We start from the raw sequence: 14,874 nt of genomic DNA, 5'->3' as shown, positions 1-14,874 counted from the left end.
TTGTTATTCCCCTTCCCAGATGGAAATAAGTCAAGTCATACCAATATAACTGTGTCTGTGTTGGGGAGGGTAGATACTCTGATAACTACCCAGCATATCTTTCTAATTGAAGATGAACCTAAAAGTCAAAATCTACCCAGCCTTCATGTAAGAAAGCAATGTGTATAGGGTGAAAGATAAGGACCAATCTCCCATGAGCCCTCAACACACAAACTTATGCAACCTACCTACCAACCACATACAACTGAATTCCCTATACTTTTTTACATAGCACTCCAAAAGGGAGAAAAAAGGAGGAAGGAGCAATGTGAACAAAGGACTTTGGTTTTTTTCAGAAAAGGGAGTTCTTAAAAAAAATTAAGTTGAGCTGTTGTGTCATGAGACAATCTCTGATGTAATTGGGCAGAACTGGGAGAAGAAGATACCCTTGGGTGATTCCACTGAGACAATACACTTAGAGTAAAAATAGATATTGCCTTTGGGCCACCATAAAATTTCTGACAGCAAATAGATGTCTGTACCTTTGGTCATGCCATATTGTGGCCATGAAAAAGGAATAAATTGAATGAAATGTACAACTTTACTGTGATGAATATTTGTTTCCTTTATGGCAAGAGACAGCAGGCCACCCACAGCTACCCTCACTCTTTTGCCACACCAAGAAGGTAGCCCTTAGGATTGAGGGGCCTGGTCTTGTGAACATTGGGCAATTATTGCACAGGATAGGCCCTTCAAGCCTAAAGAGCACCTACCCACCTTTCCCTGCTTCCAGAGATGCACCTCAGGCAATCTCTGGGCCCATCACATCCAGAGACACACCTCAGAGATGCAGGGGAGTGGGGGGGGGGTGCATTTGTGGAAGTGGGGAAGGCTGAGACACTTTGGTGTGGTCCCAGTGTTAGGGCCACCAATCAGCCAACTGGCAGTGCAAGGCCTGAGAGTACACTGGGACTTGCTCTGGTGAGGTCCCAGTGATGAGATCACCAGTCAGCTGAATCACCAATGATTCCATCCCCAGAACCATGCCACAGTGTCTGCCACACTTGCTCTAGTGAGGTCCTAGAGCTGAGACTGCTAGGCAGACAATGGATGTATTTCTGCAAGGGGGAACATGTCACCCATTTTCCATCGAGATCAAGAGGTGAGACAATGGGCAATGTGTGTTTCATCCAATGAAGTGATGGACCAGCTGGGTGAGGACATATCCCAGCATAACTGATCCATTCATTTGATGATGTCTATTTCTAGATTTAAGCACATTTGTTCACAGGCAATATTACAGTATGAGTATAAAAACTGACCTTATCCCAGTCACTGGTTCTGTAATATTTCCCCAACTTTTAAACAGCAACAAACAATTTGTTCATATGATAATATATTTTTATAACCTGCCTACTGATTTTATAGTGCTATAAGGCCTAGTGAAATTACTTCATTCCATTCCTGAATACATGAGAAAATTGTAAACAGGGTTACTAGAAAGCTGAAAACCTGGCTATTTAAAAGTAAAGAAAAATGATTGAATCTTCACTTCTAAGTAAAAGTACAGGATAAAAAAGAGCAAAAACAGTGTAAGTCATTTCCTGTACATAAACATATTGGACATAAGTCAGAAGAAATGACAGTAGAAGAGTAAAAGAGGCTCTTTAGGCTAGTTGTCATTAATTCTACTTATATTTTTATTGAAACAATAATGTGGAAATGGAAAAGATATATTCAAGAGCAATCAGAATAATACAGGGCACTTGAGTAAGTTTAAATTAAAAAATGTTGCAGAAGATCCATGCATTAAGGACTTATTCCTGCAATAAATTTATGTATGCAAGTGACTTTCTTAATGTGAATAGATCTATTTAAGCCTATCAGGCTACTCTCATGAATGAAATTATTCAAAGCCTTAAGAGTATGGAGGATTATTAGTATTTTTGCAAATAGGAAAACTATGTTGAATAATCCACTAAAAATCAAATTAAGAGCCAGGGTGGATTAAGACAAAACAGGATCTGAATGATGACCCATATCTTTGATAATGGCCTGGTCATTTTTCATAAACTTTTTGTCTGTCCTAAATCCTTGACCTTTCCCCCCTCAGCCTCCATTATATACTAAATTTAAACTTCACTAACAGACTTTTCTTCCCACCACATGTATCCCCTTCTTAATCTTGCCAACCCAAATGCTTTTCTTCCCAAATTGTCTTGAGCCTGATCCTCATTTATACTAAAGGCACCTTGGATCTATCAATTATATTCACAATTGTGTTATGGTTCCTTTGCATTGCCTTGGAAATATACATAAAAGAGAATCAGATCCTTGCTATTGAGTCAAGTCACTGTGGAGTAACAGGTTCGCTTTATTTAGCACTGAACAGGAAAACTAAAATAGGTTTTATATGCAGCTACCTGTATGTCATAGTCAAGCATCACTGAAAGCCCAAGGGCCAGATCCTATTTCACCTATTAGACACCTAAGTGGACTAAGGCACTGAAGTATGATCTTATTGCATTCTTCTTGAGCTCCTAAAAAGTAGTTAAAGCAAAAGTTATTTCTGTTTTCTAACTTTTCTGACTTGGTCTTAAGGCTAAAATTCCGTTCTTTGGACAGATGTGGTATCTTTTATTAGATCAACTAAATAGTTGGATAAAAATGCTCTTTGCAAGCTTTCAGGCACAAAAACTGTTCTTCAAGCATAAGGAGAGTCTGTTCTTTCTTAGTGACCATTTTTAATAATTTACAAGGCATTTTTAGTATTTACACATCCAGAAGAATTCCATTACGGGACATGCATGGATGGCTATAAATGACTACATAGCTATGTAGACCAAGCAAACAAAATAACAGACATGATCCTAAGCACACAGCTTCTGGACCTGTAGCAGCTTTAAACACGTGAAAGTAGTGTCTACCAGACTATAACAGGGACCCCTAATTCCTGCTATTTAAGAGGGAGGGAGCCAGCACCACAGGGCTGCAGTTAGGCAACTATAAAAGGCTATCTGAAGAACAGCATGCAGCCAGGGAACCCCTCAAGGGGTTAAAGAGGAACAGGGGAGAAGAAAGTGGATGTGGCTTGGGACTTAAGGTGCAACACCTGAGAGCAGGCTGAGGGCTGAGCCATGTCACCAGAAACAGTGGGGCCACAGCCCATTACAAGCCTGGCTCCTGAGCCAGAGAACTTGGTCTGCACCTGCGGGCCTGAGATATAAGAGAGGGAAACTCAATCAGTTAGGTAGTTGAGCTGCAAAAGAGCCAGTAGCCAAAGGATAGAAGACAACAGGGACCTAGGAAGACCTAGAAGGGGTTTATTTGTAGCTGGCATGCTGGGTGTGACTACAAGGAGTGGCTAAGAAGTCACAGGAGTTCCTCAGGGGCATCTGGTTACAGGGCCCTTCTGGGGTCTAGGACCCGGTTGTGTGAGGCTAAATTCCAAACTGCTTAGAGTCTGGGGATAGCAGCCATGTAGAGGGCCAGGGGTTGGCACAAAGTGAGAGCAGCCTTGACTTGTCCAGGGTCACTATGGGGCTGGGTTAAAACCACAATAGGGCTGAAGGGCCAAGGGACTGAGATAGGACTAAGGATCCTTGAGGCTGAGACACAGAGAGGGCTGAGACCAAGGAAGCTGGATCATAACAAATGGGCCAGGACTGGATGTGTACAGCTAGAACAATGGAGAGCTAAAGCCAAGAAGGCTGAGGCCCTTGCAGAGGCAAAAAATAGTGAAAAAATAATATCTGCAGGGCATGTGTGTTACTGTAGGGGAGGATAGAGGCCACAGATTTAGCTTTTAAAGTAATTAGGGCCAGTGGGGTCAGAAGGCCCAAGGCTGAGAGAGCATGGGTAGTCGGGTCAGAAACCCAAAAGCTTAGAGACTGTGTGCAGTGGGCCAGACCCTAAATTAGGCGGGGCAAGTTGAGCCCAGGAGAAGAACTGAGTACAGAGAGAGAACTCCCAGAACTCACCAGCCTCTGAGGGCAACCTCTCCTTGTTATTTTTAACATCAAGGCATGGCAGGTGTAACAGGGAGACAGGCTCCAACCCTGTTAAAGAGGTTTTACAGTACTTACCCACCGGGAGTCTGGGAGACAGTGCACAGGGAAATGGTGTTATCAGCAGGCATCTTTCAGTCTGTAAAACCCGAAACCTATAAAGATAAAAAAAGAAAATGAGCTGGAAATGAGTGGAGGGTGGGAAACAGCTGAAAACTGCCACCAGCAAGATTAATTTCCCAGGAAGGGGATGGAGAGAAAAGAAGCAGCCAGGCATGGTTGCTTTTTCAGAGTTTGCTTCTGTGGAAGCACCGAACTTTACTGGAATACTGAGAGTAGCTGAGATGCCATTCAGGCGAGAGTGGGAAAACTTTTCTGCAAGAGGTGGGTGAATCCTATTCTCAAATAGAAGGAAGCGTATGACCCAAATATAAAAGATTGAAAGCTGGGAGGAATGTATTGAGGATTTGTCCTTGAAATGGATTATATAGCAGTCAGTATATTTATCAGAGTGACTTTAAAAACAACCTATTAGGTTCTAAGTGAACCCATCACAGTGGGAGCCTAAAGAAGATGATAGATTACTAGCTGATAAGGAGTAAACCAGCTGACTAGGCCTAGATATGGTGAAAGGTGGGGCAAAGCCCTACTACAATAATTCCAAATATAAACTAACTACCTTGAAATATATGCCAGCAACCTTTTTATTGTTACAATTTCTATATATATTCTCTCATCAAGGCATGGCAGACAAGTCTTCAAAGGAGGTCCAGCAGCATATTTACCAGGTCACCTAAAAGCTTGAGGAACCCTGTGAATACATGTCACAGCAGGCAAAGAAGTAGGGTGAGAGCATGAGAAGCTGGAGTGGGTGAGCTGGACCAAATTAAGGTGATCATTAGGGATCATCATGGCTGCCACTAAAGCATGTCCTATCATACAAACTTAGATTAAAGAACAGAAGAGTAGTGTATATGTGCTTCCACCCCCATAGCTCAGAGAAAAGGGCACTTCCTCAGGAGATGTAGTTCCTAAGTTCTAGCCCTCCAAAGTACTTTCTCAGACCAGCATACCAACCTTTAGAGCACAGGTCTGCCATTGCTTAGGCCTGTCCCCAATGCTACTTTTAAATCTGTACCACTAACATAGCTATTGGGAAAAAATGAATGGATGAAACTACAGGGGGGAGCTTCTACATAACTGAGGACAAGAGCCCAGACCAGAATGCCCCATGTTTCCTAGCTTTACAGAAAAGTGCCCTGGCTACTCAGTTATTTAGGGGTAAAAGATAGATTTCTCTCTGTTTCATTTTTTTGCCCAGTCTTGCACATAGGGGTACACATCTAGTCATAATTCCTCTGGGAGTGTAAGTACCAAAAATACCTTGTACACGGCCATGAAAAATAGAATATGGCAGGTAAATGACCAAGTCTGAACACTTGGATGACCAGAAAAGGAGCATAATGCTACCCCAGGTACTTTATATGTGAAAAAGAGTCTGCTCCAGGAATCTGGAGATCACACTGATCAACATTCTGTAACATCAGTTTCTGTATAATATAACAACTGGTCCCAAACTGGTTCTTGCCAGTAATTCTGAAAGGTACAGCTCCCCTCATTTTCCTTCCCAAGCCAACCATCATTATTACAATTACTCTACATAAATGTAGCATAGAATTCAGTGACATGTATTAATTATGGTTCCTGGTAATTTCTGAAATGTGATTTGTTGTTGCATTGACTTAGAGGTTTTGAGGAGACAGCCTTAAAACTGTTATCAGCAGAAAGCCTGGTTTTCTCTGATTGAAAAAAAAATCCCCAGTTTTTAGATTTAAAAAACCCAAGCAAAAATCCACATTTTTTTCAGTGATCAAAATCAAACACTACTGTACATATGTATAGTGGTATTTCATTTGATCATGAAAAAATTGTGGATTTTGGGTTAGTTTTTAAATCCAAAACTTGGGGACTATTTTTTAGCAGAGAAAACCAGGATCCCTGGTTATCAGGAAGGACTGGTCCATCAGTTTTGGTTGTGCCATTTCAAACTTCTGCTTGTTTTCTTATAAGCAGCCATCTCAAGGTGCTCTGTTATTGCCTGCCTGAGATCTTACAAGCCCGAATGAAGACTCAAGCCCCTAATTCTCCTAAGGTGTGGGAACTGAAGAAAGTGTCACCAGTCTTCTGTGATACAGATATGTTAAGATGGGGTGACAACTTTATATGACCTCAGTGGTACCATTGTTTGCAACCACCATTTCCCACTGGAGATTCACAACATTTTTATCATGCAGTGGGTTCAGCTTTAAGGACCTCAGTTTATGGGAGTTTTGTTCTGTCAAAGTGTTTTCATATAAATATGTATATGGAGAGAAGGGCTGAGCTGTGTTCATGTGGTTCTCATATGCTGTAGATGTTCAATGTTTACTAAGTGTAAACAGTCATATTTTCAATTTTTAATTACATTCATATTTTCACTGAACAAAGTAAACAGTCCTCATATTTCATTGGTGCTATGATGTGATTTAACAGCAGAAAAAATACTGTTAAATTTAATCAAACTTTGTGTGCTTTATTACTAAAAACTCTTATTTTGGCACAGTTTTCTACCATTCTGCTGTGCTGGGGTCAATGGGCATGAGTGGTTACATGTTTAAATTTATATTCCACAGCTGCTAAGATTCATGCTGCTAAAATTCACAATCAATAAACTTGGGTCTGTAAGCCAGATACTCTATGTATAACAAAAATGCATTTGATGGACATTCTTGCCTTTTTTTATGTAGTAAGGCTATCTCAGGAAAGTGAAAAGAATAGTGTAGGAAAAGTACATAGTTTGGATGTTTATTTCAATCAATGTGATAAAATATATAACTAATTGATTTCAGGAGGACACTCACGTGGGGTCTTTTGCTTGATGTGGTTGTATTTTGTGCACTTTTGATGAAAACTATTTTTTTCCTTGGTGTAACTGCTTCTTTGAAGACAATATAAAACTCTTGGTCCATCTCAAACTCTCTGCCCTCCCCCTCCTCAGTCCGTAAATTATCTTTGTGTATAAACTGTCAGCACTTTTTCCTGCCCTATAATACCAGGAAAATCACTATCCATGTGACTTTAAACAAAACCTTATCTAGTATGAAAACTTCCCTTTAAATTGATAATAGAGGGTGGGAGTTTATCATCCTGACCATGTATCAAGTGTAGAAGATGACACTGGCAGATCCGTCTCCTGTAGGTAATGGAAATAATTGCATGTTACACTTTATTGTTTTTGTTATTATTATTATTATTAGAGGTTAGTGTGTGTGTATAAGTAATAGGTTCCATCTCTTTCAATTTTTCCCTACAAAGGTTTAAGGCATCTGTTTGCTTGGCTCTTCTTGCTCCATTATTCCTATAGCAATAGGTCTTTCAAACTTCTTTTTAAGCCTCTGCCTCAAAATGAAAATAATTTTATAGGGGTATGAATTATAGGATAACTGGTCTTAGGGTGCTTTATTCTTGACTCTATTGAAGTCTGACAATCTTTCCTATCTTTAAACTTTTTCCTCAATTGCAATCCCATCTTTCAAAGACTGCAATCTCTAAATGAGACTAAAAGCTTTCATGTTTTTATTCTAATAATGCATATTTTTCCACTTGGTGATGTTTCAGATATTTTTTTCCCAGATTCTTATCTCCACAACCTCTCTGGTTGGGGAAATCACCATCTTTAGAAGTTTTTAAGGCCAGTTTAGACTAGTGATTTTAGACCTGGGGTTTTGAGATAGGTCATCTGCAAAGAGATTGGGGGTAATGATGCAGTGAGCCAGGTCACCTGTTTCTGTGACAGGCTTCAGGATAGGTGTAAGGGTTTAGCAGCAATGATATAAAAGAAAGTTTGAACACATCTAGCTTAGACAAACACTTGGCTGGAATGGTCTAGTCAGTCATGATCCTGTCGTGAGTAGAAGGTTGGATTAGATGACTTCCTGGACTCCCTTCCAGCACTACTTTTCTCTGATTCTGTGAGATAGCAAGAATTACTTCTTACCATAACCATCAAGTTTCACCTATTCACTGCCCATGGATTATCTTTTAGCTTTAATATAACTATTTTAGGCATCACAGCTGTTTAGAAATCACTCAGAACCAGGGTGATTCCAGGGTAAATCCAGCTTTGGGGTTGGGGAAGGAGCAGGAACAATAACTTAGTTTTTCCACCTGAAATTTGTAAGAGATGTTTAAAGGTATACACAAAACAGGGGATAATTCATGTCTACTGCTACAGAAGCTGCAAGTCACTTACTGAACAGGTGTTATGTGACAGGATCCATGTGGTACAAAATAATGATTCTGAAGCTGGGCTTCTTTTTAAAAAAAATAAATCTGGCTTTGACTTTCTTTTTCTGTTCAGAAAACTCTGAAAATGAGATATTTGTATAAACTATGGCTTTTCTTCCTATCTCCCCCCGCCTTCTGCTTGATTTCTGACTAACATAGCTAACTACCTCTCTTCTTCCTATGTCTCCATAATGCCTATAATATATGGTACAATAGCTTCCTATATAATAGATTTGGAAGAGTGCAATTGTTTGTTTTATTGATGCAAGTGTTTGTACAGAAAAACAAAGATGACAACTTTGTTGTCAATGTGATTAACTATTTAACTGGTGATCACTTTGATACACATTTCTATCTAATTACTAAACCCAGCAATAGCAAAGTCTTAATTTTCAATGACAAAAACAAACAAACAAACAAGAGCTGTCTCCTGTCTACATATCAGACCTTTTGGCTTTTTCCTATATGCATGAACAATACTTAAAACCGTGACTCATCTAAAGCTAAAAAAATAAAATCAAATTATGCTGTACATTGGAAGAGATATAAACAGGCATAACAATATCCTCAAATAATTGTGCCTACTAACATGCTTACATAGGCAGTTAATACTGCCATAGTTCCCGGTTATCTTATATAGCTCAGCTTTGCCAAATACATCACTAGCATTTAGATATATTAACCTGCAGAATTACATGGAGCTATAACTGAGATCAGCAAATAGAAGAGAGGATAGATGCATTTGCTAGGTTTCACTTTTCCACAGTTATGAGGTATTTTGAAAGGCTGCAAGAATATAAATAAAATAAATGTGTAAATAGGCAAGAACATTTTACTACATCTATAATTCATAGAAAAATATTAGTTTTTTACCCAATTTTACAAAATCAGTTTTAAAGGTGATGGGAAAGATTACAGTGAGGCAAAGGTCCTAGACACTGAGCGCATCTACACTTTCATTATTGCACCCTAATTACTACACATTAAGTACCTGAATAACAGGTACTAACTCAATGAGCAGTAACCAGCACGACTGCACAGTAGTAACAGTGTGTGCCTTTTAACTGATGCTAATGGGAACTAGAATGATTCTACTATGCATTATTATATTAGCATGACTTTTGCCATGATGCACTAATGCATAATAGAATGAATTTGCTGTGCATTTAGGGTCTTATGTAGATGTGCCCACTATGTATCTCAGGGTGAAAATTGTAATGAAATTAATAAAAAAAAAACTATACTTAAAAAAAAAAAGAAAGCAACCTATTTAGAAATTCTTAATAAAACAATAAATATTTTTTTACTAGTTAGATGTCCAGAAAAAAATACATTTTGAACTATGCACAATGTAAATGTCTACCTTGAGGACTTTTAAAATGCGTTATTAATTCCAAAATTAACATGAACACTAAAATACAGTTTTAAATGTATTAAAATATCCAAACAAGAACACCCTGTAGTCAAAGGTTTTTTTTCTTGAATGTATTAGTGTGAACTATTTGTATAGTTTATGAAACATAGATCCTTCTCAAGATTGATATTCCTAACATATTTCACCATCTCCTTGTTTAATATCATTTCAAGTAATATAACTTCCATGCATCAGTTGAAAATTAATCAACCTGTAACTTGCACATTTGTCAACATTCAACACTCCTTTCAGTGAAGAGTAGACATAAAATCTGGAATTCAGAGTTACAAATAACGTAAACTCAGAGCAAAAATACGCTTATCAGAAAAAAAGTATTTTAAAGGTCATCTCTTTGAATAAAAACCTACTGTAACCATTTCACTCTTAATAATATAGCATGAAAAGAACCACCTGAAAACATTCAAAAGAAACAAACAGAAAAAACTAAAAGCCACACTGTTCCATTCCCAGGGGTAGTAACTTTCATTAACAGTTACCAAAGATAGCAAAATAATCAAACTTGAAAGTATCTTAGTAGACTCTCTAGGACTAGAAAAGTTGATACTAAAAAGAACATTTTATGGGTGAAACTTTGAGTCACAAATATAGAGTTCCTTTCCTGCTTCCTTTCTTGATTCATTGATGGATTTTCTGTATGACTTTGGGTACCTTGTTTAGAGGACTTAAGCTCCTGGGAAAATGAGGCCTCAGAATGTTTCTTACTTTAAAGACTCTGAGGGCTTATAGATGTGGAAAAAAACCCCCCAGACCAGTGCTTTAGTTTTAGGTTTATGCGCCCCCACTCTCAGTGCTGCACATGCCCAGAAGAGGAATTGAGTCAGTCTGACCTGGCTTGCCCAGCATCTGTATTGCTCACATGTTTCAGCAGGGCTTTTTGGTGCTTTTATCTAATAGCTGATTCATAAAGCACCAAAAAACCATGCTGAAATGCATGAGCTATATAGATTCTGGGGGAGCAGGGTCAAACTGACAACAGTTTCTCTTCTGGTAAAGTGCTGGGAGCTTTTTTCCACATCTGTCATCACCCTTCATGTTTTATTTTTAAAATGAGAATATTTTAGCTCAGGAATGGTTACCACCTAAATAATACACTGTTGCTAAATTTCTTAGTGATCCTAAGATAGAAGGTGATTTGGACACATGAATGCAGCCTCTTTCTTTAAAACTGCGCTAGCAGTAACACTTGCACAGCCTCTTCCTTTCAGTATGAATTCCCGATTGCCTAACTCCCTCCATTTACCATATGGAGGGCCTAAATATCTCACTATTAGCCATTCCGGTGCCTGAACAAAACATATAAGAGAATAATTTAGATCTGTCCCCTATTATACAGTCTCAGAAAGAAATACTATCTACCACTAACTTACCCTTATTTATGTTAGCTCAACTGTTTTAATTTTTACATTGTTTCCTTGTCTCCCTTCCATCTTTATGGCTAGGTACAGACATTATACCTTTCACACTTTAAGTGCACAAAAAGTACTCTAAATCTATAACTGAACAGACATTCAAGGCTTTTAGAGCACTTTCAAAATGGTATTTTAAGCTCTAAGTTAACCCTCAATGGTTCTAGACTAAAGTGAAATGAAACACCGTTAAAATGAAATCATTAAAACAAAATGCCACTAATATACAGATATATAGTGGTGTTTCATTGTCATCACGGGAAAATGTGGATTTGGGGTTACTTTTTTTATATCCAAATATTGGGGATTTTTTTTTTTTAATCAGAGAAAACCAGGATCCCTGGTGATACAGCACTTCTGCCAGGGGCTTTTTGAACATCTGTACTTAGCCTCTGTCTATATCCATGTTATCTCTTACCTTACTATTAAGTTGTAATTATTTGGGTCAGGGACTATCTTTTGTTCTGTGTGTTATATACTGACTCAGACTGGCCCTCGGCATGACAAGGCTAATAGGCATTATAACGGCAATTATTACATATCATTTAATCAGTTTTCTATTGTTAAATATTAATTTTATCATTAACAATAACAGGAACAATACTACTGAAGAGCACAATTAACTCCTTATCTTTGCAAGTACAGTTATGAACAGGATTCTGAAGAAACAGATCTATTTATAGTTTCATATGTTCAGTTTTCATGGCACTCCAGAGTGTTAATTGGTTTGTTTGGGGGGGGTTAATCCAAAATCTAAATCCTGACATATACATACATATATATCTAAATATTTAAACAGATGCACAAGAGAACTTCAAAAGAAAAGCATTTCCTTCCAGCCTTACACCATAGCTGCATGTTCTTATTTCATAATATGTAGCATTGTCAGAGAGCAGGCTGCCTTCTAAGCAGGGTCACCTGGCCCTAGAGCAACACCGGCTGCAAGCACCAAGTTGACTGGCTGCACAGACACCTGGACTGAATATATAATTTCAGGCCCTTCTTTTGGGTTCTGTCTGCTTAATGCATCACATCATGTAGCAGCTCAACCCTGCTCCATTCCTGCTCCTACTTTTCTCCAGCCCTGGACCCTAATACTTTGCCCCTGTCTATCCTGTGCATCTGGACTCCTTGGCTTCTGACCTTCAGCCTGACCTGGACCTCAAACATGAATATGATCTGAACCAGAAATGTAACTCTGACTTCCTGGTTTTGACTACTGTCTTGACTGCCAGACTCTGCAGATTCAAGTCCTGGCTCACCCCACACTCCACAAGTTTGCTTATGCCTCATCCTTACAGGTGTGTTGTCAGCAGAGTTGTTCAAAAATGATTCCCATCTAAATATTTTAAGTGTTTTTACTCTTTCACTTCTTCTGTGCTCTGAAATTTATTTCTTATTGTTGTTGCTTTAAAGATCTTGGATCCTTTTGATAAAAAGTGTTATAGAAGTGTGAAGTACATATCTAATTCCACAGCTCCTATTAAAGGAAATAGTTCAGTTTGTCTCACATGTCTAATGAGTTCAGCATAAGACCCTAATTAGCAGTTTAAGAAAATATAGGCATTTTGTGATTTTCAATAATGTACTTTCTTTTTTCAATTTCAGATATGGAAACTTTCCTATGTAATATTCAGAATTGGCTTAAAAGTATGGACATAAGCAAATTATAGACTTAAAATGCTTTGCTGAATTTGCTTTAAAGTGAGAAAACCATCAGGATGCCATGTTGCATTACCAACCATTTCACTGGAACAAACCCACACTTTTTAGATGTGATTGAAAATGAAATATTACAATATTGAACTACCGGCAGCCTTAGATACAACACAGTGTAATAACCACTGCCAAAAATAGGATAACCAGTTAATCATTTCAAATAAGGTCTATAAAACAAAATTACAGGCATTGCATAGTAGATAATTTGCACCCACAGTAAGCATGTACCCTTCCAAGAAAGTTACACAAATAAATCAGAATACTAATATTCCACTTCAAGGCTTCCATGCCCCCTCTGTACCTCTCTTCCAGAGAAGCACTAAAATTTATGATTAATTTGGATGAAAGTAAGTCACTCCACATTTTCAGGCAATAAATATGTTTTTTGTATTTGTGCCTATATCTCCAGCACTGCTGAAAAGGCACTCTGTCTCAGAACATACATGGGTAGTGGACAGTTCAGATAATAAAAAGAATCCTCTGCTAGCAGTGACAAAATCTTTGATTTGTATTGCCAGTTAGGGAAGAGTTCATCTCTAATTCTGAGAGGTCGTATCATAAGAAAGCCTTATATCACACTAGACAAAGTCAGTGATGCACCATTAGTAAATGCTGAGTCAGCAAGCAAACTATATAACCCCCATTTTTCAAAAGCAACTACTGAATTTTTGTGCCTAGCTTGATCTACCTTAAAGAAGCTTTAGCTGCAAAAATATTGAACATTCAGCTCCTATGAAGCTAATCTGTTTTAGCCCTGTAAACTGGGCACCCCCAAATGTGGTATCTTCAAATGCTACTGAAAATGTAGAGATACATTTGTGTGACATTCAACACATTTGCTTCATATGCACTTTACTTTATTAGCCTGAAACACACTATATCTCCAGTAATGCACAGAGAGGAAGGTGACTCCTATAATGCAGCTTGATTCGAGAAAAAAACTGTATAGTATTACAATGTAGGGGCCCAACCCCTAGGGAGCCCATCCCATGAATGAAAGCAGATATGCAAATTACAATATGAATATAGAAATGAATTTTAATGCTTGGCTGGACTGATTTAAAATGAAATAGTTCTGGTCAGATCAAAAACAATGATGGTTCTGAAGCAGGTCAAACTTACTGGACAGGAATTCTATAATTCTGGCAAAATTCTATGTTTTTCAAAACAAAATTTCTGTTATGTAGAAACATCACCTTCCATTGGAAACTCATTCTGACAGAAATCTTTATTTCATCTCTATTTAAAATATTTTATGTTTATTGAAAAAGAAATCTTGCAATCTTTATGCCTGTGTCTACTTTGGTTTTTAACTACCAGATTTCAGAGGGGGAAAATGTTAAGAATATACACAATTGTGCAAAGCACTGGTGATGAAGAAAAACATTCAGTTGACTTAGGCGCTCAGTTAAATGCTTTCGAAAATGGGAGTTGGTCCCCTAAACCGTGTAGACACTTGATATTTTTAACTGATTTCCACTGATTATCTTGAATAGGACTTGTGTACTTGGGTCCTTCTGGAAATTGCAGCATCAGTACACAAACCAAAAAAATATATAATAAAATTTAAAAAGAAATACACTTTAGATAAAGGAGCTTAAAGGAAAAAAAAGGCTTTCAAGAGAGTCTTGATCAAAGGTGATGATTTACAGTGATTTGATAAAATAATACCATTTACATCGACCCTTGGGAAATCATTCTGCAGGCCTCTAGCCATAACATTTTGCTGTTTGTAAGCATTTTTCCCCACAACCCTGAAGAATAATGTTTTCAAATTTTGTTTTCAAATAAAAATGGACATTTTTTTACTAAAAATGTACTCTAAAAATTCTTTTCTGTGTGTGTTTTTTTCTTCCTTTGCACATCAAGAATTCCTTTGCCTGTTCCTTCCCTTTTGTGTCGATCTTTCTTTTTCCAAACCCAGAAAGAGAGCATCTCCCTCACTTACTTAGGGAATAACCTCTTTCTTACATGAGGATAACTTATGGCAGTTTATTTAAAA

The sequence above is a fragment of the Crocodylus porosus genome, unplaced genomic scaffold, assembly GCF_001723895.1.
Source record: "Crocodylus porosus isolate Cpor-Errol unplaced genomic scaffold, CroPor_comp1, whole genome shotgun sequence".
NCBI lineage: Eukaryota > Metazoa > Chordata > Crocodylia > Crocodylidae > Crocodylus > Crocodylus porosus.
The sequence above is the reverse complement of the archived record's forward strand: the minus strand, read 5'-3'. Positions refer to the sequence as shown.